The sequence below is a fragment of the Sturnira hondurensis genome, unplaced genomic scaffold (assembly GCF_014824575.4).
Source record: "Sturnira hondurensis isolate 20B ecotype Veracruz unplaced genomic scaffold, ASM1482457v3 Scaffold0022201, whole genome shotgun sequence".
NCBI classification, from domain to species: domain Eukaryota; kingdom Metazoa; phylum Chordata; class Mammalia; order Chiroptera; family Phyllostomidae; genus Sturnira; species Sturnira hondurensis.
The window spans coordinates 5263974-5285987 of NW_028094832.1; the positions used below are offsets into that span (position 1 = coordinate 5263974).

General features: G+C 39.3%; 1 protein-coding gene across 3 annotated transcripts in view; it reads left to right on the forward strand.

The window, feature by feature from the left end:
* The window catches only part of HIVEP2 (HIVEP zinc finger 2), a 182688-nt gene that overhangs the window by 85778 nt on the left and 74896 nt on the right, over window positions 1-22014 (forward strand). For all 3 annotated transcript variants that reach the window (XM_037034756.1, XM_037034757.1, XM_037034758.1), the window contains exon 3: window positions 16821-16932. The gene's annotated coding sequence lies outside the window, so the exon portion shown is untranslated. The remainder of the gene's footprint in view (window positions 1-16820; window positions 16933-22014) is intronic.

Below are 22014 nucleotides of genomic sequence, written 5' to 3' on the forward strand. Positions count from 1 at the left end.
AAAATCATCTCTAAATTTGAGGCTTCAGATCATCACCGGATGGATGCTTAGCTTCCAAATTTAAGGCTGTGTACCTTTAAAGAGTTGCTTTTCTAAAATACGATTACACAGCTTTCTGATTACATAGCATGCCTTTCTACATAGTAACAGTCTGTTTTCAATGTCTGCCCTTTACTAGCTCCTAGTTCCATGCGGACCAGAACTGTGGCTCTGGAAATACACAATTGTTGTTTTCTGAATGAATAATTGAACAAATGAAAGGGGAAAAAAGGCTCACTATGAATATTTAATAAGAAAAGCATAAGGCCCTGACTGGTGTGGCTCAGTTAGTTGAGTATTGTCCTGCCTTCAAAGTGAAACGTTGCCGGTTGGATTCCTAGTCAGGGCACATGCCTGGGTGGTGGGTTTGGTCCCTCATTTGGGCGCTTACAAGAGGCAACCGATTGATCTTTCTCTCCTTCTCCTTACCCCTCCTTTCCTCTCTCTCTAAAAATGAATAAAATCTTTAAAATTAAAAAGATAAACGTAGGCCCTGACTGGGTTGCTCAGTCAGTTAGAGCATTGTCCTGATAATGCCAAGGTCATGGGCTCGATAATCCCCAGTTGGGGCACATACAAGAATCAACCAATAAATGCATAAACAAGTAGAACAACAAAATCAGTTTCTCTCTCTCTCTCTCTCAAATCAGTAAATAAAGATTAGAAAAGAAAAGCATAATGCTTTGGGGGTAGAAAAATAGAAATGTCTTCCAATAATGAAGCAAAAAACAAAATGTAAGAGAATTATCATGTAGGGAAATTTGGGGGAACGTATGGCTTTTACTGAAGAACAAAGAAGTGCTGTATTTTCCAGAGAGGGAAAGCATGGCATGCCCTCCAAAATTAATCTAGTGGAACACGGACGCACAGAGTCCTCCAAACCCATCCGTTTTGGTCTTCCTTTATCGTGATAAACACTTTTCAGTGCCAGAGTAAATTAGGGCAGTGTTGCGGGTAAAAGAATATTCTTGAGCTGTGTAGGAAAGGTTCTGATTTGCCAAATTTAGAGGAATGACCCTCATTTCTGAGAGTGAAAGCTTTCCATCACTGTTCAGCACAGACCTGGCTGCCCCCCCTGCAGCTCTGTTACCCTGTGGTTCCGTCACACCAGCGCAGACAGTGAGTAATCAGGGATGGTTCGGTACATCAAACTTCCTTTGGTTTGGCACTGGTGGTCCATTTGCCAGAGTAAAACCATGAATGGGACTGAACATTGAGTGCATGTAACTGCAGGGCTCTTGGATTTCTTCAACCCGAGAATCTTTTTCTGTTGCCAATATTATGTTTTCAAGAGTCAAGCCCACTGGATTAAAAAAAAAGAAAGAAAGAAAGAAAAACATTTTTAGCCCTGATGATGAGGCCATGGACACGTTCCTTAAACTCTTGGGGCCTCAAGGCCTCTGTAAGACAGTCCATAATAGTACCTGCCTCATAAAAGATTTAATGAGAAAATATACATAAATCACTTAGCATATTGTTGGAACACAGGGACTGGGTAAATGTTGATTATTTTTATCATTCCATGCAATGATTGTTGCAAACTCCATTACTGTTTCCAGAACTTTCATTTTCTTACTCATTTTGAGTAGCAAACCCCAAAAGTTTCCTTTCTGTGGCAATCAGAGCAGTCTCAACAGTCTCCTCTGCCAAAACGATCTGCTCCATCTCACAACAAAATGAGATCGTGCGTGGTGTGTGTATGTGTGTGTACAGGTAAAAGGCCACGACCCGAAGTCTCGCCAGACTGAGGCAGGTTGGCTCCGATCGCCAGAAGCCAAATCCTACAACCAGGCCTTCCTTCAGGGCTGATAGAGATGCTTCCTCTTGGTGATTTTTTTCCTCGCCTCTTATTTAAAACATACCGAAAGGGGTTGGAAATCGATGAAGTAAACTTGTCAAAGAAATAAGAAAATGCTTTTTTTTGGTATTTGTTGTTACCCAGAAACTGATTTTATAAGACATTTTCTAAGCTCGAAAGAAGCCTTTTTTCCTGACTTTTTCATTATAGGAATAAAACCAGGGTTTCAGTTATAATCATATGACTCAGACTGTCACACTGTGAAACGAACGTCTTTCACTTGGTATAATTTCTTGCTTACTCTTTTCAGTTCGAGTATTTCCTTGTCATGTTGTCACTCTCGGGGTGAGAACCACTCTGGGGCATGACCCAGGCCTGAGCAGGATGTATTAGTCAGTGGGTGCTGAGAATGTGAGAGGCCAGGGGATTCATTCTTTAAGGGTTGCTCTTCAGAAATTGCCCTGGTGTCCTTACTCACTGGTCATGTGTTTGCCAGGGTTAGGCTGGATAAAATGTTTCAGAGTTTCTGAAACAGGGTGGTTTGTGCAGCCTCTTTGTCACAAGCAATTTCATCTTGTGCAATTTAAATTTGGGTTTGATGCTTCCTGATGGAAGTTCTTATTATTGTATTGATTAAGCTCTGTTAAAAAAAATAAGAGTTGAAATGGATGTTCTGGAAAGTTTTGTTGACCTTGAAAATGTTCTGATTGAAGTTGACCTTTGCCTTTTAGAGTTTTCCTTCTAAGGTTTTTCCAGTTTTGTGTGGTTTCTTTCTGATTCCTTTTGGGCCCCCAAATCAATAAGTCGATATTAGTGATTAGTTAACTGTTGAGAATGTGAAATTATACTTGAACTCAGTTAAGTCAAATTAACACAGTCAAATAATGTCTCTCTACTGTGGCCTAAATTGAAACATGCTCAAATATCTTCCATTTTAAAAAGGAAACAAACAAGCAAACAAACAAACTCAAACTAAATCCTAATGGCTTTTCCAGCTCCTACATCAACTGTCAGCTGCATCACCATTTTGACCATCTGCTTAAGAAAGAAAGACCAGTAAACTTTAAAATTCAGTGACATCTTGTAGGTCTTTCACTTATTTGTCCAGTTGTTGAGTTCAGTGCTTGACACTGTATATCATTTAATTTTTTCTCTTCTTGGCTTTCTGGTGCTGTGACTGGCACCCCACCTCTGTTCTCAGCCCCTTGACATACCCCTCTGGCTTTGTGGCTCTCCCCAAAGTGTAGCCCTTAGGCCTTTCCTTCTGTAACTTCCCAAATGGTTTTAAGTATCACATAGATACGGTGAAGATCATGGTCTCCCAAACTGGATTTTCAGCTCCATATTTTTTGCGGGATCACAGCCATATATCCAACTGTCTGTGTGGACATTTCTCCTTGAATGTTTCTAAGGTATTTTAAACCTAGTTTATGACAAAACCAAATATACTGTTTTTTTCCTTCTGAATTTGGTTTTTTCCTTGTCTGCCTGACAAGCTTCAGCAGATTCCTCCAGGTCCATGTCAAATGTCTCCACCCTTAGCCCTTCCTTGACGCCTAATCCTCGCTCTCCCATGGGACCAACTGTAACCCCTACTCTAGCACTTTCCATCCACCTGGCAAACCAGGTGTTTGTTGAGGTCAGAATCACATTTGTATACCTTCGGATGCAGCACAGAGCCCGGCGTGTGATGAGTGCTTAGGAGATGTTTGTTGAATGTTAACAGAAATAGCAAATGATAGTCCCTGAGAGAGGAGGCAAAATTTTTTATTTCACCAGGCAGAAAAGTTTGTAAGTGGTGAGGCATTAAAAAGATATTATTCATAGTTTTGTAAAACATGAAACCATCAGCCTTATTGGTTAGATGTAGCCCCTAGGATGTCAGAAGGGAAGAGAAACTTCCGTGTCCTTCCTAGACTCGTGGTTGATCTGGTGCTTGCACGTGGTTTGAGTGGAGACACATTCATGGAAACGTGGTAGCGGGTGCAGTCTTTTGGGTGACTTTTCCAGCTATTCCAATAAAGTACCTGATGGCAGGGCAGAGCTGAACTATTTGCTTGGGAGAATATTTAGGTGCGATTATTTCCTAGATACACTTTCTCCGATTTATTATTCTGCATTCCCAAATGGGGTTATGTGGGTCAGGCTAAGAGGATAATATATATGCTTCCATTTCCTTAGGCAGAAAGTAGTGAATAGAATTATGATTTCATTTCTGCTCTATCCTCCCCCCACCCAGCCAGATGAGACTGTCTTTCTAGCTGTGCTAGTCTTACCTACTTAGAATTACCTCTGAATCCACTAACATGAGGCTCATCCTCGGGTGCCAGTAGCTTCCTCACGTTTCATTGAAGGAACATTGGAAAAGGTTTGTTATTAGAATCCTTGTGTTGTTGGGGTTAACTTCTAACTAAATGGAACAGGTATCTAGTTACTGTGGGTTAATTCACGTTAATTTTTAAAATAAGAAGTCTTAGCAATGAACACTTGCATGCCGTGGCCCTATATTGAAGGTCAAGTTCCCCGCGCTATGGTGCTGGGCCATCACAGGAGAGTCCCACAACTGTTTCCCTTTTGGCGTTCCTGAAAACAAGTGACGTTTCCAGAGAACAGAGATTTTACATGCACGAATAAAAATTTTATCTCGCTTTTTAAAGACTTGCAAACTTCACATAGGTCTGTAGTTTATTGTTTTGTGGTCTTAGGCTGGTTTGGTAGTCTTCATGAGGAACAACGAACAAAACATCCTGTTTTTATAATATCCAGCACCGATCCCAGTGGAGTTATTACTGAAATAGCTAAGTTTCTTTCAGTATCAGCAGGTTTTTAAAAGAATTTCCAGTTTTGAATGTTTCTCTTCAAAAGCCTCAGGAGTGTGACTGCAACAAAATTGACGTGTATCCTCCTTCACTGAAGTCCTGCTAAGTGTTAATTGTTCAGGGTTTTTTAAAGATTTTGAAGATAACTGGTGAAAATGTAGCGCCTGGCTCACCACCATTAGAAGGGTGTCTGTTTTAAATTGAAAATATTTGTAAAACTCTTTTGGTCTTTTTTTCCCTTACATTTCATGGTTTCACCTCTTTGAAACTTCACATGATTCTTTTAACTTTTGGCTTAGGTTAAAATAACTGACATTGAATAGAAAAGATATTTTTACAGGGTTGTAATATGGCTTTAGGACTGGTGAAAAAGCCAGACCGATGACTCAGAAGCTGAAAATAGCTCTACATTTTATGCAGTCAAGTAAAACTCTGTACCTTGGCCCTCTCCACACTGGATTAGCCAGGGGTTGGAGGTCGGTCCAGCCCCGGCGGGCCGCCATAGATGGCAGGCTGGGCTCAGGAAAACCCCGTGCCTCAGTGGAGCACGAGCTGCTAGCAGGATAACCCTGATGTACAGGGTGACTTAGAGTTGAATGACCTCAACTCATACTCATTTCCTCTGAAAGGAAAGCCCACAAGGCTCTGTCTGTGCCATGGAGGGTCTGTAGCGGGGGTTCTCCTGATGGCTCCCAGGCGCCCCCACTCACTGCAGGACTGTGCTCTCCTTTGATGCTTGCCTCCCTGAAAGGACTTGAGGGCAGTGACGGCGCTTATCCTGGTTCTTAGGAATCACATTTTAAGACCACGGCATGGAGAGTGATAGTTTTTTTTTTTACTCTTACAGATTTCCCCTCCTTAGTTTATCTTCTGTATGTTTTCATGCAAAAAGCTGTAAGATGGAATGAGGAGGGTAGAAGGTGGTTCCTGATCACCTCCATTTCCGTTGAGCAAGTGGATACCCTTTGCTGGGTAGAACCTGTTGGGCGCGTCTGAGAGCTGAGTCATCACGGAGACTGACAGTTTGGTGGCTCATCTTCAGTTCTTGTTACCCGGAATGGGACTGTATACTGTGTCCTGTCAAATATATGAACTGTCCGGTTATAATTAACGTGCGGTGCTTCTCGGATTAAACAGGACTGATGAAAATTTCTGGGAGGATATTAGCAATGGAACAGTGATGTTTGCATTTAAATGATCTTAATTACCCCTTAGACTCAGTGCCCCGTTTAGATGAACAGAGAGCATCACCTCTCACTTGGCTCTACTGTTTTAGACAGTTGGCTGTGAGCAGAAAAGGGCCAGAGGGCAGTAACTTGCATCGTGGTGTCTGCTTTTGCAGACAGAAGGTTTGGGAATATATATTCTTTTCTTCTCTCTCTCTCTCGCTTTTTTTGTTCTTTTTTTTCTCTTCTTCAAAGGAAATTAAATCAGAGCCCTGACAGGAGAGGGTGAAATCTCTGAGCAGACCTCCCCAGTGCTTGGAATTCACAGACTCTTCCACGTCCCAGTTTGCTATTGTCCTAAGGCAACACACTCCCCTGCTGCTCTCTGCCTCTTTGGCGGCTGGCCAGCCTCCCAGGGCCGCCGGCTTTGATGTGAGGAGCAGGCTGTCCTCGGGCCAGGCTGTTGTTGCCCTGGCCTAGGCTTCACCCACCAGAATGCCAGGAGGGATGTCCTGTCTCGCACTATACATTTTGACAGCCCAAGTCATGGTCAGAGGTTTCTAACACTCGGTGGCTGAGGGAGCCTGCCTTGGTGTCAGCCACAAGTGGCTGCCTGCAGCTGTTCAGCTCTGCTTTGCGCGCTCTCAGTGCCTGTCATCCGGGGGAGGGCCCCTCTGCCTGGGGGGAGACACCAGCTCTGCCAGGTCAGCTGTCAGTCTGCAGGGCCTTCTTGGTGGGGCTCAGGGGAATGACCCAGCGAGCGGAACAGCTTCCTCTGGGGACATTGCATCGACCTTCATTTGATCTAGGCCTGGCAGGCTGGGCAGCGAGGAAAAGAATTCTGGCTCAGAAACCTTCCTTAACTGAACCTATCTCCACCACGGTTCCAGACTGGTAGTTAGACATCTGTGCTGTTGCCAATTTAACTCTTACAACTTCTGGTGATATCTGTAGGTAATTCTAAAAGCAGGTGGACACAATAAACACAGAGGATTATAATGATTAATACTGGGGAAGACAGAAAAGGGACAATGCCTTATGCCCTGAAAGGCCAACTCAGGCCAGAATGGGGGTGCGGTGGGGTGTTTCCCATTGGCGAGCTGTCTTCAGAAGGGCCAGTTTAATTCAAATTGTCTTGGCGGACTGAAAGCAGACCACATTTTGTTCTGGTTTAGATGGCATAGTACCTTGCACTGTATCTTAATAGGCTTAGTAATGGCATAGCTCAGAGAGGGGGAGTTTATTCTAGTAAAATTCAATAACAAACCATACTTGATTTCTTTGTAGTAAGTTTTATATTGTCCAAAGGTTTTTTATTTGTTTGTTTGTTTGGTTCCATAAAGTAAATTCTCTAGTGAGCACACTTCAATGTTTGTCAGTCTAGCATGAAAAAGATCTTTTTTGCAGTCAATTAGGGAGTACAGCCTGCAGGATCCTATGACCTAGTTAGGGGAGGTCACCTGAAAGGGTTCAGAATAGAAAGGGGAAGCGATTGGTAGAAAACAAGCTCCATGGGTCTTTTTAAGTCATGCCTGTTTGCATTCTATTTAGTGCTTTGCAGCCATTCACTGGTAACTATTTAGCATCCTCATGTTGTATCTTTTTCTTGTCTTTGATGAGTGGGAGCCGTATGTCCTGTGTGTGATCTATTGGGGGTGTAGGTAACTACATAGGAGCATCCTAAATACTAGGTAGGGCCTGATTTAACACAGCCCTAGTGATGCAGGTATTTTATAACATTCAAGTCTAGATGCTTGGAAACTGCAGAGGTTTGCCATAACCTGCTGCTGAAACTCTGTCTTCCAGCAAACAGTGGGAACTTCTGTAGTATAGCACCGTGGAAGGGACGGTGGCTGATAGTCATGGCACTTCATGCTAACATGCAAATGTAATATTTGCAAGAATCCCATCTCTCACTTCTTACTGCGTACAATAGGCTCTGAAGTTGCCAGTGCTGGAGATGTCACTGGAACTCAGTGAGCTGTTGACCTGACCTGGGAAGCTACGGTGTGCTATTTCTCTCTCAACTGTGTTCCTTCCCTCCTGCAGCTCACAGGTACCCTCCTCTCCTGTAATTTTCTTCAGTAAAAAAAGTTTGGAGGTTGAATTTGCATATTTATGTTGACCTTGGCAATCCTGTTTTGTTTCTGTTGAGCCCGTTGGGCAATATACCCAATACATTGTGGACTGACAGAAAAATTAAAGAGATTTTAAAAAATCTAGGGCATAATTCATTAATAATTTCATTCTGTGTCTGGATGTGTTTTCTTCTCATTGTCAGCCAGTGTGGGAGAAAAGGGGAGAAAGATGTTGGAGCCAAGGGTGTTGTGTAGGTGTGTGCCATCCAAAAGTATCTCAGAGGAGACAAAAGTGTTTGTTTTTAGTTTAAAAGTAAAATTAAAACACTAACGGAAGATTATTAATTCCATTGTAGTGAAAAGTTATAGTCTAATGCTGTTAAAATTCTTAATCATTAAAGACATGTTTATCAAAGGCATATATATGCCTAATACCCAAATAAGGTAATTCTGTGCTACTAGGCTTATACCCAAAATGTCACTAAAGAAGGCTCTTGTCGATGGGGAGAATTTGCATAAGACTGAGGCAAGACTACCCATTCCCCTAGTGACCTGGAGCAGTATTATAATTCCCAAACCTGCAGACTTTAACCAAGGTCAGAACTTTCCTTCACCTGGTTAAAAGTGAATTCTGGTTAAAAATTTCACTTGATGTTATCTACCGCCACAAAGCAGGTGCGCTGTAGTTTTCTCTCACTGGAACCCAGGCCCTCCTTCTGGCCTGGAATTGACTTTTCTGGGCCCTGCTCACCTTCCCCACAGCCTGGGGTCTGATTTAGTCTGACCTCTCTGAAGTCATTTGTCACTGTTCTAGCTCCTACTGAACATTTCCTGTTCCCAGTTCCCAGTATAGTTAGAATCATTACCACACAGTTTAGCATTTGACACTTAAATTTTTAAAATAATTTTTATGCGTTGGCTCATCTCTTATAACAACAAGCACAGTGATAGGTACTTTGCAAAAGTCCTGATTGGTGGGCTGTCATTTTTGTTGTCTGGCTCTTAGTAAACCATTTTTACAGACTAGAGCCTTGCTTCCTAAAATGTGGACTTCAGGCCAATGCATCAGCATCGCCTGGGAGCTTTAACAGCCTGGACCCCAAACCAGACGTGCAGAATCGTAATCAACCTTTTAACAAGCTCCTCTGGTGACCCATATGCAAAGTTCTCATAGCCCTGTTGGGAAAAGTCTCTTTTCCTGGGAGGGGTAGAGGCCCCCACGAAGCTCCGCTCCGAGCCGTGTTGTATAGTAGTGACTTAGGGAATCCGCTGTGGCTTAGGGACCCTGCAGCTCGAACTCCAACAGTGAGGTTGTAAATTTAGTCCTAACATAGAAAAGGCTAAGAAAAGGTTTTAAAGTGGCCAGAGGGTCTCGTTTAAATCATCAGGACTGTATTTGTATTCTGATTCAAAACAACCACCAGATCCAGGATCATTAAATTCCCTCTAAAGGCTTCTTAAAATTCTCAACATGAGGAGCAAAAAGTATGATTTCCTTTTCCTTAGTTACCTTTTTTTTTTATTCTTCACATGAAGTGCTTACACCCACTCAGCTTGCTATTTTGAACTCTGGGAAAGAAAATTTGTGGGCAACTTGCAGATTTTCAGGAAACAAGGCTTAGATTAAATACTTGCCACATTTTTTTTCTGCGTTTCTTTCTTCGGGAAAGTGGAGAAGCACATCACTCATGCTTTCACTCAACTTGGCACACAGTGTGACTTCCAAAGTGTGGGCGGAAAACAGCTTTGTCCTCATTCGCCCAACGGTGCACAGAAACTCCTGCCCCTCCCCAACCCTTGTGTTTGTCTTCCCCTTTCACTGCAGTTTCTGGAAGGCTTCCTGACAGCACAGGTTTTGTACAAATAAGATTCCTTGAGGGTACCTAGGATTTTTAAATCAAGGAAGATAACATGTGGTTGTAATTAACATGGACAACAATAGGCAGGCTGGTCTCAGTCGAATTTTAGTTTACAGCATATTGTTATAATTTTTAGTCATTAACATTTCTCTGTTAGTTTTTCTGTTTCTTTGGGTCCAAAACCACTTCACAAATAGCAGAAATAAGAGACACTGGTTGGGATGGAGGGACAAGGGGAGGCTGTTAGGTAACTTCTGCCATGTAGCTATGTTTTAAATGAACTCAGGGCTCTGTCTTGTAAATATAGTAAGAAAATTAAATTGGTCGCATGGGATATTATTTTGTGGTTGTGCCATTTACATAGTTTAATTTCACGTTTGTTGAGGCAATTGAGATGTTTTATTTTACACAGGACTTAAAATACGTGTCTTCTATCTCATCGTTGTTCACCTGCGTGTAAAGGATTCAGGGGCCCTTGTGAGGAGTTACCACAATGTAGTTGCTGGACTTGAGGAGTGCAGTATTTTTAAGCAAATTAAATGGAAATGAGGAAAGACACAGAACCGAGAGACTTGTAGAACATAAATGTTTATCAAATAGTTAAACTATGGTACATGTAGAGATGCATTATAATATACTATTTTTTTAACATGGGAAAACAAAATATTGATGAGGTGCTTCTATGTGTGGTCAATGCAATTTCATTCAGATTCCTAATGGGAATTTTTGAGGGGTACAACTGAATGTGGACCTCAAATAATACACTTAGTCAAATAATATAATCTGAGGAAAATGTGTGAGAATGTCATGAGCATGGAAGTTAACGCAAGGAAATACTGGGGTGGCCAAAATGTTGTTTACTTTTTTTTTATATGATGGCTCTCGTAGTGCTTAGTTGTCTTTAACTTCATTCGAAACGGTTTTGTAAGATTGTATTGTGACAGCTGTCATATCAACATGCATTTTTTTAAAAGTATCAAAATTGGTGAACTTTTGTGTAGTCATTTTAGGATTGAAGATGGAGGAAAATATGCAACATTTTGACATATTATGCTGTATTATTTCAAGAAAGGTAAAGATGCAACTGAAATGCAAAAAAAAAACAAAACAAAAAAAACACTTATGAAGTGTATAGAAGATGTTGTGACCAAAACTGTCAAAAGTGGTTTACGAATTTTCTTGGTACTATTGACATTTTACCCCAATAATTCTTTGTTGTGGGGCTGCCTCTTGCATCGGAGGATGTTTAGTAACACCCTGGCTTCTGCCCACTAGAAGCCAATAGCAGGAGATAGCTGATAGACTCAGGATATTCAAATCAATAAAGATAGTGGTGAAAATGAAAAATGTGTTTTGCACTTTTGGGGAAAAATGTAACAGATTTCTTGGACAACCCTATATTAAGTGATATTTGAAAAATGAGAGTAAGATATCGAAGCTGGCCTCACGGAGGATTCAAACATACCATCAAACAATTGTGATTAAACTGCTGAAAACTGTGCCAGACGATGCCAGTTACAGCATACTGCCTGAATAAATAGTCCATTTCAAATACGCAGGCCAATGTAACGTCATGGAGAATCCCGAAATGGGCCCATTACAATATAGTATGCACATAAAATGTTATAACATTGTGTATTATGGTTGGCGAATAGTATTGTGGGTAACTTGGGATTTGTCTGAAATATTTAAATATGTACCTCACACTGTGGACCCAAATACATACCAGATATATTAAATGGTTAAATATCTAAAAATACACTTGCAGAAGAATTTGTAGAAAAATCAATATATGCATTATATTAAAAACCCATTGAAGTTCATAAGAAAAAAATAGAACCTTAATATAGTCAAATTATATGAATAGATAATTTTACTTAATATAAAAGTCAAAATTATTTTAAAATAGGAGTGTAATTATGGTTACCATTAAAATAAAAAAGCAGCCCCGGAATGCCATTTTACGTGAAATAAATCACCCAAAATTTAATCACGTATAGTGTAAGGAAGTTTGGTGAAAGTTGAATGCTCATATATTGCTGGTGGCTTTATAGGTAATTTCAATCTCTTGACATTCATTTGGCTATAAACTTGAAGTCAGTAAATATTTATATCATTTGATATATTGAGTATATTTCTCTTGATGTTTTAAGGAAGAAAACATATCTCTAGTGTTAAAAATAATTGAGAACATCTGAAATGTTCTCACATGTAGGAGTAATTAAGGAAAAGACTAAGCATGCTAAATCTGTGGAATATTATATGGCCAGAAAAATGAGAGCTATATGAATTACATGGATATATAGAATGTTTTCATGAAATGTTTAGTAAAAATATGAGAATGCATAATTACATGTGTATTAGAAGGATATCTATGTGAAAATATGCTTACCTGGGGTGAATAAATACTAGATTAATGTTTTAAAAAGTGAAAATAATTGTGATTCGGTGGTGGGAATAAGGGTGTTTTTCTGGTTGAAAAATGTCTTCAATGTTATTGTGTACTTCTAAGGATGATTAATATAAATTACTAAATAAGACAGCTGTACTAACTCTGGCCATTAGTGTTGCTGTCCAAATGTTATGTAGTTCTGTCAAAATATGCCACATCTTGACCCTGGCTGGTGTAGCTCAGTGGATTGAGCGCGGGCCTGCGAACCACACGATTGAGGTTTGATTCCCAGTCAGGGCACATGCCTGGGTTGCAGGCCAGTTCCCAGCAGGGGACTCACAAGAGGCAACCATACATTGATATTTCTCTCCTTCTCTCCTTCCCTTCCCCTCTAAAGATAAATAAATAAAATCTATAAAAAATATGCCACATCTTGGCATATTTTTCAGATGTGTCCGTCTGAAGGTATTTTCAGTCTCCTTATTCTCCTTGGCCAGTTTTTTCAACTTGGTTTGCAAATAAGAGAGTTGATTAGAACCGTGATGAAGAGGATGTTATGGAGCCTGTAATATTTGTGGGTCTATTCTCATTCACTTTGCACTTATTTCTCTCCCATTTTAAACTGAGAAGCATGTTTTACATCCTTGGTGCTCTATAAACTCTGGCTAAATGTAATTGAGCTTTTGCCTACAGGAGGCAAAGACACTGTGATGTAAAGGGGAAAATAGTGCAATAGTAGGGAAATCTGCCTTCTAGTTGCATGATTCCAGGCAAGTGACTGTGACCCTCTGGGCACCAGTCTCCTAGTCAATAAAGGGAGAGTATTTGGTGGTCAGGAAGGATGAGTCTAGGGCTGTGGATACATTAAAATATGCTGCCATAAAGTGCTCCGGAAAGAGCTGATTTACTGTGTTCACTGTCACAACAGCACATATAGCTGAAGTGCTCCCAGGGTGTCCAGGTCAACTGAGGAAGCGTGGCTCCTGGGTGCTGCACGGGGTCACCCATTCAGCTATTCAAGTCTAACATCGTAGGCACATCTGATTTATTGTATGCAAATTACTGAAATAGACCCATTAGTGACAGCATTATCAAATATTACCTAATGATAAATTACTCCATTGTTTACACCATGTAACTGACTGAAATGCAAAGTTCAGATATATCATATTTCGCTGTGTATACTGTGCTCTTTTTGCCCACATTTTGGAGGGAACAATAAGGATGCGCATTATAGATGGGTAGTACTAATTCTGTGTCTATACGTTTTTAATTCTTTTATTAATGCTTATGCATTAAAAGTGTAACTCTAGAAAGCAATAATGATATCCATATGCAAAATAATACCCTGGAATATGATCATTGGTTTTGTTTCTAAAAATAAATATACAAAAATTGAGTCAAAAAGTTAAAACAAAATATTTTTTCCTGAATGTTTGGGCCAAAATAGTGGGTGAACATTATACACAGCAAAATAAGTGCAGTTAAGAAAGAAGAAATTGACTGAAGTGCAGTTTTTGTTTTGTCTGGTTTTGTTCTCAGTGTGGTGAGGCAGGCAATGAAAATAAATGGAAGGTAAGGAGGTTCAGACTCAACTGCTTTAATCAGGTTATAAAATTATTTTAGGGGTTGCACTGCTGTGTCATGTAAAAATTGAAAGGAACCTGTGATTGCATCTCAGCTGTCACTGTTCACTTCTAAGTAAATGAACATTTCTAGAGAATGTCGTATTGATGTTTGTACACATGAAGCTTACCTGTTCAACAAGTAACTGACCTGTTACTTGGGCTAATTAGGGGCAGTCATTTAATGGGATCAGCCAAACAGGAGACTAACATATTTTGTACTTCCTGCATTGGAAGTGTTATATAGGGTGACGTATCACCAGTGAAAAATTTCTAGGCAGTTTGAAATCACTGGCCACTCAGATAACCATAGTTAGATTGAAACTAGAGCATATTTGCTATGTTACAGGTGAACAGCCTTTTAAAATACTCAGTGACTGGCCATGCTCAAGTAATTTAAGTCCTTTTATGAAGTAAGAACTACATATTTTTCAAAGGAAATCATACTTAACCTAAGAAATAAACAGACAGAAAGAGGAATTGTGGATGTATACTTTGGTACTAGTTGATTTCATATTATACATTGAAAAATTAGTGAGAAAGAATTTTTTAGAAGTTAGTTTTTCATTGTAGCTGGCATTATATGCCCACTACAGATGTATGACACAGTGATTAGACATTTATATACCTTACGAAGTGATTACCATGATAAGTCTAGTACCCACCTGACACATACATAGTTATTACAATATCGTTATGCTCCCAATGCTATACTTTACATTCCCATGACTGTATTTATAACTGAAAGTTTGTACTTCTTAATCCTTTTCACCATTTTTGCCCAGTCCCCTGACCCCCTTCCTCTCTGCCAACCATCAGTTCGTTCTTGTTCTCTGTACCTACGAGTTTGTTCCTGTTTTGTTTATTTTGTATATTAGATTCTGCATAGATGTGAAATCATGCAGTATTTGTCTTTCCCTGTCTGACTTATTTCACTTGGCATGATACCCTTGAGTTTCATCCATGTTGTTGAAAATGGCAAGATTTCATTCTTTTTTATAGTTGAGTGATATTCCATTGTGTGTATATCATATCTTCTTTGTTTACTCATCTATTAATGGATACCTAGTTGGCTTTCATATTTTGGCTGTTTGTAAATCATGCTGCAGTGGACATTGGGATGCATATATCTTTTCAAATTAGTGTTAGATTTTGTATACAAATACTCAGAAGTGGAATTGCTGGGTCATATGATAGTTCTAATTTTTAATTTTTTGAGGAACCTCCATATTGTTATCCATAGTGGCTGTACCAATTTACAATGTCCCCAATCATTCACAAGGGTTCCCTTTAGTGAGAAAGGATTCTTAAGAATATTCAAGTTCATTCTGCACCATGAAACCCCCATTACTTTTTCTTGGAAAGTGACTTATGTAAACATAAGTCAGTAAATAGTATAATAACACAAAACTATCATGGAAAGAATTCAGAGATGATGTTATGAATATAGCTACCAAATATGATTTGAAAGAGGCTTCCTAATTCTTTCATGAAGGACCTGGAAAAATAAAAAAAAATTCACAGCTCTAGATGTTCAAATGTGAAAAATGACTATATCATTTTGTGTCATTTTGCAGTTCATCGTTTAGGTGCTTGTATTTGTTGAAAGAGTACAGTTTAAAATAAATCCAAACCATTTGACATTTGTCTTGTCCTATTTATGGCAAGAACCATAAAATAATAACAAAGACTGCCATTGAGTAAATAAATCTTTTGAGACCATATACAAATGAGTTTCCTAGCTAACTATTTCTTGAATTGCAGTCACACAGGAATCTGGACATAGGTTGTCTTAGAAGTGGAAACCTAGTTCCCCTGACTACCCTGGGTTTCTACTCGGTTTGTGCAATAATTGCTGTTGTGTCTTCATTGTTAAGAATAATTTTGTTTAGCTTGGTGTTTGAGCATCTCCCTTCCAATGGTGGATAGCAAATCTATCTCATCCTTTCTTTTTTAACTGAGATAATTATCAAGGAGTTTTTCTAGGAGTGGGACTGGGGGAGTGGCCAATTTCCAATTGTTTACTAAAAATCGCGTATTTATGGTGTCAGAATAGGTTTTTGTACTTTCACTTGGATGTGGTTGTATTTCACGTTCTGGGACTTTACAATACTAACTCCACCCTGGGGGCACCTGACTCAGGAGTACTGTATTTTGCTGTGTGCCGTGCACACAGAGCATGGCTGCGTGTTATACACCAGGGTGCATTATATATGGCAATATATGGTAGCTGGAGGCCATCCAATTTTTTGTCTCATTCTTCTGGTCAACCCCCCAGCATTCTAATTTGTTTTGGGATCTCACCAATTGAGATGTAACTTGCTTTCTCTCAGCCTTTCTTAGGGAACTTAGATTTTATAATTTTTTGTAATTTATAAAACAGATTTTATAGATTTTATAATTTATTATATTTATATAATAATTTTATATTTGGGCTTCAGAAAAGGTGTACCTACTAGTAAAGTGAATAAAATTAACTGATATTATTTATAAGTCATAGTTAAGCTGTTTATGGGCCTTTAGAGAACTTTTTCTGTGAGAGACAAAGTGTAACATTTTAAGAATGACTTGAAAATTCATCTTAGTGAGTTCTCTCAAAATGATGTATCTGGGTATTAGTTCGTCGACCTTAACAGCTTTAAGAAACTACAAGTTACACATTTTTATTGCATTAATAAATTAATAAGAGTCAACCAGTCGAATTCCAAAACAGTCATCTGTATCCTTCCCTCATGCCTAATTTTATGAATCCTAACTGATATTTCACAGTCATCATTTCCATGTACCAATCAGCACTGAAAATAAACTCTTCTGCTCTCATACTGTTGTGCTAGTTTATGGTGTTCTGTATGCTTGAGCGTTCATTTTACCCCAAACTGAAAAACGTAATGTAGTTGGCAGATGCTTTTGTTGTTTTGTAGTTCTAAGTGGCATAGTGGCTGGGAGGAGCTACAACAGTGATTTGATTTGACTTCTGTGTTACTAATGTATAAATCATAAAATGCTGCTCTGATTTAAATATTTTTTGTTGTTTTCTTCATTAGGTGGAGTCTTTGATTTTTTTTGAAAGACGATAGTAATCAGATCTACTTGAAAAATTAAGTGAATTGATTTGATTGGAACACTCTTACCGGTTTTTTAACATTCAGCAGTTGGGTAAGTTGAATCAAGTGTTTTCTCTGTGGTTTGGCTTTAGAATTATTGGAAAGATCTCTCAAACAAGTTATTAAGCTTTATGTAAAAAGTCGACAGTAATAATTTGAGGCCCTCAAAACCTGTGAAAGGAGTCTGGGATGCTGTCTAAATAAACATGTTTTTAAGTTTCTCCATATTTCTGGAAACTTCCTGTTTCAAAGGGTGAGATTACAAAATGTTGTCATTCGTAGTTTGGAACCAGATCTCTCTGTTTACTCTTTGAATGATTATTTGCTTTTAATATTTGAGGTAACGTGAAACTGTCAGATTTCACTCACAGTGAGATGTTTGTATGTGATCGTGCTGTGTTATATCAGTCAAATGTAAGGTAAAGTGACTAAGTCGGTAACTCTTTTTATTTTAAACCAGTAACATTTTACAGAAATCTTTGTTTCTCTGATAGGAATAGATATCTTCAGGACTGTCTCAATTCAACTGCCTTATTGCACTGTTTCTGCAGAAGGCTCTTGAGGGAGAAAACTGCGAACCAGGAGGGGTTCAGGCTTTTGGAAAATCATCAGTGCTGCCAATGCAGTATTTAGTGTGAACAGGGCCTTGGCTGCTGTGAAAATGTCAGGAGAGTAAAACCTGCTCCGTCAAACAGATTGTTGGCATCAGAAGTCGAAATGATACTGATTTGAAGGTTTGGTAATTTTTTAAAAATCCAGGCAAACTCATGTTTTAATTAACCCTTTACAGAGTAACAGAAAATTTGGGGGAAAAATTGTATTCCTAAATCACAGGATTTGAGCTTCTGAAATACTACATTTTATCTACATTTCTAAATTGTGCAGCTTGATTTTCCTCTGAATAAACTGGAGCTACTTCAAAACCCAGTGAAATATAATGAATAAGAGAGGAAAGTGTCTAATCATGTGGGGAGCAGACTTCGAAACTAAACTAATAGTATCTGCTTTACCTGTGGACATGTTAAGACATGATGAGGTCAGATGCTTTTCCAGGGAGACAGTTGCATTGTTTACACAATGCCAATGACAACTGCCTTCATTTTGTCTAAAATAATCTCCCTTGAAGCTATTGTCCTGGAACTTGATTTGTTAGTGCAGCCTCTGAGCATTCAGTGAGTAGAGAAAAACCAAGTGTGGAAACCCCGGATAGCTTTTCATTTTGCCTGTAAGGTTCATGACCCTTGGGTCACAGATTCATCTGTGACCAATAATTTTCATTGTTATGGGCACGTGGTGCCATTTGGAAACTTTTGTGGATAATTAAAGGGACATCAGGCAGTTAGATGAAAAACCCATCAGGAAGAGAAATGTTAAAAAGAGTTTCAAAAGCAAAGCCTTAATTTCTTCAATAGCTATAATAGATGTTCGAAGATGAAAATTAATACTTTGAGCCACTAACTTAGGTGGCTTTGTCTGCCACATTTTATTTTCCATCTGCTCACAAGGTTGGCTTCTACAATTATTCCCGAAGTACCCTACAGTGTTGTGCTTGCCTGGTTGGCAGGACCTGGTTTAAATTATGTTTAGGAGACGGTTCTGTCTGTGCCGCCTGAGGACAGACATGGCCTGGGCACCGGGTGCGGCTGGCCTCCTCCTGGCTTATCACACTGGGAGTTCTGGAAGGCTTTGGTGAAGTCAGCACACTCGGGTCACTGTGTTAAAATAATTCTTTCTTTGAATTAAATTAGGATGCTACTTCATTCATAAAATTATATAAGGATTAAGTTCCTGGAAGGTAGTGGGGAACTCAGTAATTGGTAGTGATTGTGATGGTAGTGATTAATAGTGGTAATGGTCACAATCATTGTTTAAATGTGACCATAATTATATTTTACTGGCCATGTGACTAGTTCTTGAGCCTGTCATCATGGACATAACCCATAGAGATGAGTACATTTTCTCAGTTAAACCAAATACTTATTTGGGTAAGGAAACATTTCATATGAAATGGGTAAGCTCTTCTCACGCTGTGTATGTCTTGCATGATCAGCAGTCCCTTGGGGATTTATCTGTTCACCTGGCCTTGTCCATTAGCCCAAATGAGGATTTTTTTAAATAATAAATTTTAAAAATGCGTCCCAGTGTTCCCCATTCCAAATTGGTAGTAAATGCAAAACAGTTTGCAAGAAGGAAAACCCTCACTGTTAGATTACTCTTCCTTGCATAGTACTTTTTTTTACAGATAGTAAATGCAAATTCTTTTATCTATAAAATAATATGGCTTTTCATATTCTGCCATTTCCCTTTAAGTCACTACCAGTACTTTGACTTACCTTGACCCTAGTCATTTTAAGATATATTAGCTGAACTATGAACTTTTAACTACCTCCTCAGATTTCTACGCCCTCCTGGCATTGGAGGTAATTATTTAAGAATTGTGTAAGTGGTATTTCTTCTTTAAGCTGAGAAAAGAGAAGAGAGAAGGTGAAAACTATTAGCTTTCATTGGGCATGTTCCACAGAGTCAGGTTCTTGCTGTAGCTGCTAAATTGTTCCAAAGTAAAAATTAAAAACCCATATTCATTTGAGGAAATAGGGCTTCAGAGCAGTAATTACTTTGTTGAGAATTACATGGTTACAGCAGTAATTTTTGGAATCAGAAGTTATTCAGTCTTACTTTAAATTAATATATCTGAAATGTTTTATTTTCTGTGGACATTGCTGTATTTTGTGATGTCCCAAATGCATTATTCATCCACGCATCTGCTCCTTTGTCTTGTTATGCCTTTTTATGTTTGTTTGTTTGTTTGTTTTTTGCCATTATTTATACCAATATGGAAAATAGAAAACTTGCGATTCTTTCTACTTGGACAATTTTAGCAGGTCTTATAAAGATTTGATAAGTTTGCAGATAAGATCTGCTATCTGTTCTCTATGATTTGGTGTGCCTTTTGCTGCTGTTACATATAATACAGAGTATACCTTGTAAAGCTGTAAGATGTTGTGACCTTCAAAATATTTCCTTTTGCATAATGTCATTCTTATAGCTGTTTACGTGTATATAGTTCTTCTCTTTGTGTCTTATGTATTTTAAGGTGACTTAAGAGAGTTTCAGTATTTCTGGTTATTACTAAACTGATGTGAAATGTTTGGACACTTACGGCCGACTCATAAGGACAGTTCACTTGTCTGTTTTCCCGTCACAGTCTGAGTGAGTGGAGCCCCACACTGTAAGGCACACAGATTGATTTCCCCCCAGTTTTTTCTTACCCTTATCTGTAAAACTTGACTCTTCCTGCTTTGTTTTCAAGCATGTCCCTCAGCTGTACCTTGATTCCCTTATACATTCTATACTTGACCCACTTATGAATTCATCATTCGGTCAGTAGGCATTCATGAAGCCAGTGGTACCACGAGCATTCTGTAGCCATCTGAAAATCTGACTGTGGGTTGCTTTCGTATCATTTCATAGTATTCCCTCCTGCCTGTCATTCCTCTCATCTTTTTCTCGCCCCACAAAACCTACATAAGTGCAACTTAGTGATCCTACTATGCCTCGTTTCTCTGATGAACTGAAATTTGGGTCCCACTTTACAGTGTACAAGTGGCTCCGATGTGACTTTATCTCACTGAAGGCAATAGATACTATATAGATATGACTCACCTTTTGTTTTGTGTATGAGGAAACAGAGGCTCATGGGGCTACAACTTAAAGATTTGCTCAAAGTTACAGTATCAGTGAGTCGTAGAACCAGAATTCTGTTTTCCTCACTTCAGACAGTGTGCCATGTTGGCCGGCAGTGTTCAAATATCGGAGTTTTGTTGATGTGGTCACTGTATTCTGTTTAGTATGAACCATATAAGGAAATAGAAGCCATAGTGGAGTTTGGGGGAAGAGTCACAGCTCTTTAATTCAGGGAGTTTTGGAGGCAGCCCACCTTTACCTTCCTTGGTAATGCAAACTCTTACGTTCACCCAGTCACTCCCCCTGTTCTGAGAATTTCAAACTCCAAGCAACAGCTTCATAGATCAGGACTGGTCTGTGGAATTCTGATTCCCTTGGCAGTTATAGGTTTCATCATAAATGACTAAATTGGGACTTGGACAAAATCGCCCACTTAGAGATCTTCATGTTTTATGTCTTTTCTCTCCGAGTCATTTTAACACTCGACATTCTCCCATGTGATTCCTTGTGCATATATATCTGTGCCCATGCTTCATGTAAATGATTTTGGGGGGGTTCTTATCTCACATGCTGCACTGTGGCAGCTCACAGGCGGAGACTCTGTCTTCCTTGTATCTGTGTCCTCTTCAACCTTGAAAATGGTGATTGGAAAAAATGGTAACTATTCAATAAATATTTGTTAAATTTAATAGAAATATTTGGTTGTGTGGTTTTTTTTTACAATTTATTTGGGGACTGCAAATTGATATCTGGGCACAGATTTAATTTTAATCATATTAGTGAGATGAATCAGCAAGTCTGATACTCATTAAATATCCAGAGCAGAGCCATAAGGACAAATTTATGTGCTTTGTAGTGTTCTTTTTGAATGCAAAAAAAAAAATCTTGTTACAGTGAAATAACAAACCTCCCTTCTCTAACCAAGACAAAACAAAAATTCCTACATTTCACTTACAAATATGTTTCATTGTCTTTATCTTGACTGTGGGGGGTGGGGAACAATTGACCTCTGATGAGATTTAATGAGAAAAAGGAAGATGTGACCTCTGAATATAAAGGCTTCCTGGGAGCTGCGTGTGGAGCTGCAGCTAAGGCTGTGCGTTTCATCTGGCCCGCAGAGGTGGGAAGCCCCGGAAAATTTTTGAGCAGCAGAGTGGTGGAATCAGAGCTGCACTGGCGGAACGTGGCTCCTGCCAGGTTGTGTTGAATGGTGTGGGGGTGGCGGTGAGGGTGGGTTGAGTGGGTGCTCGAGTTCCTGAAGGCACAGAAGACATTTAGGAGGCACTTACATTAATTCACACAAGAGCTGTCACCTCCTGTTGTGCCCTTTACCTCTCCTCCCACACATACATCAGAGATGAAAGCCCTGTTTAGAAAACTTCAGGGAACATTTGCACCCCAGGTTTAGGGAATGCTTTCTGACTTCTTCCTGTCTCAGGTTTTGCATCAT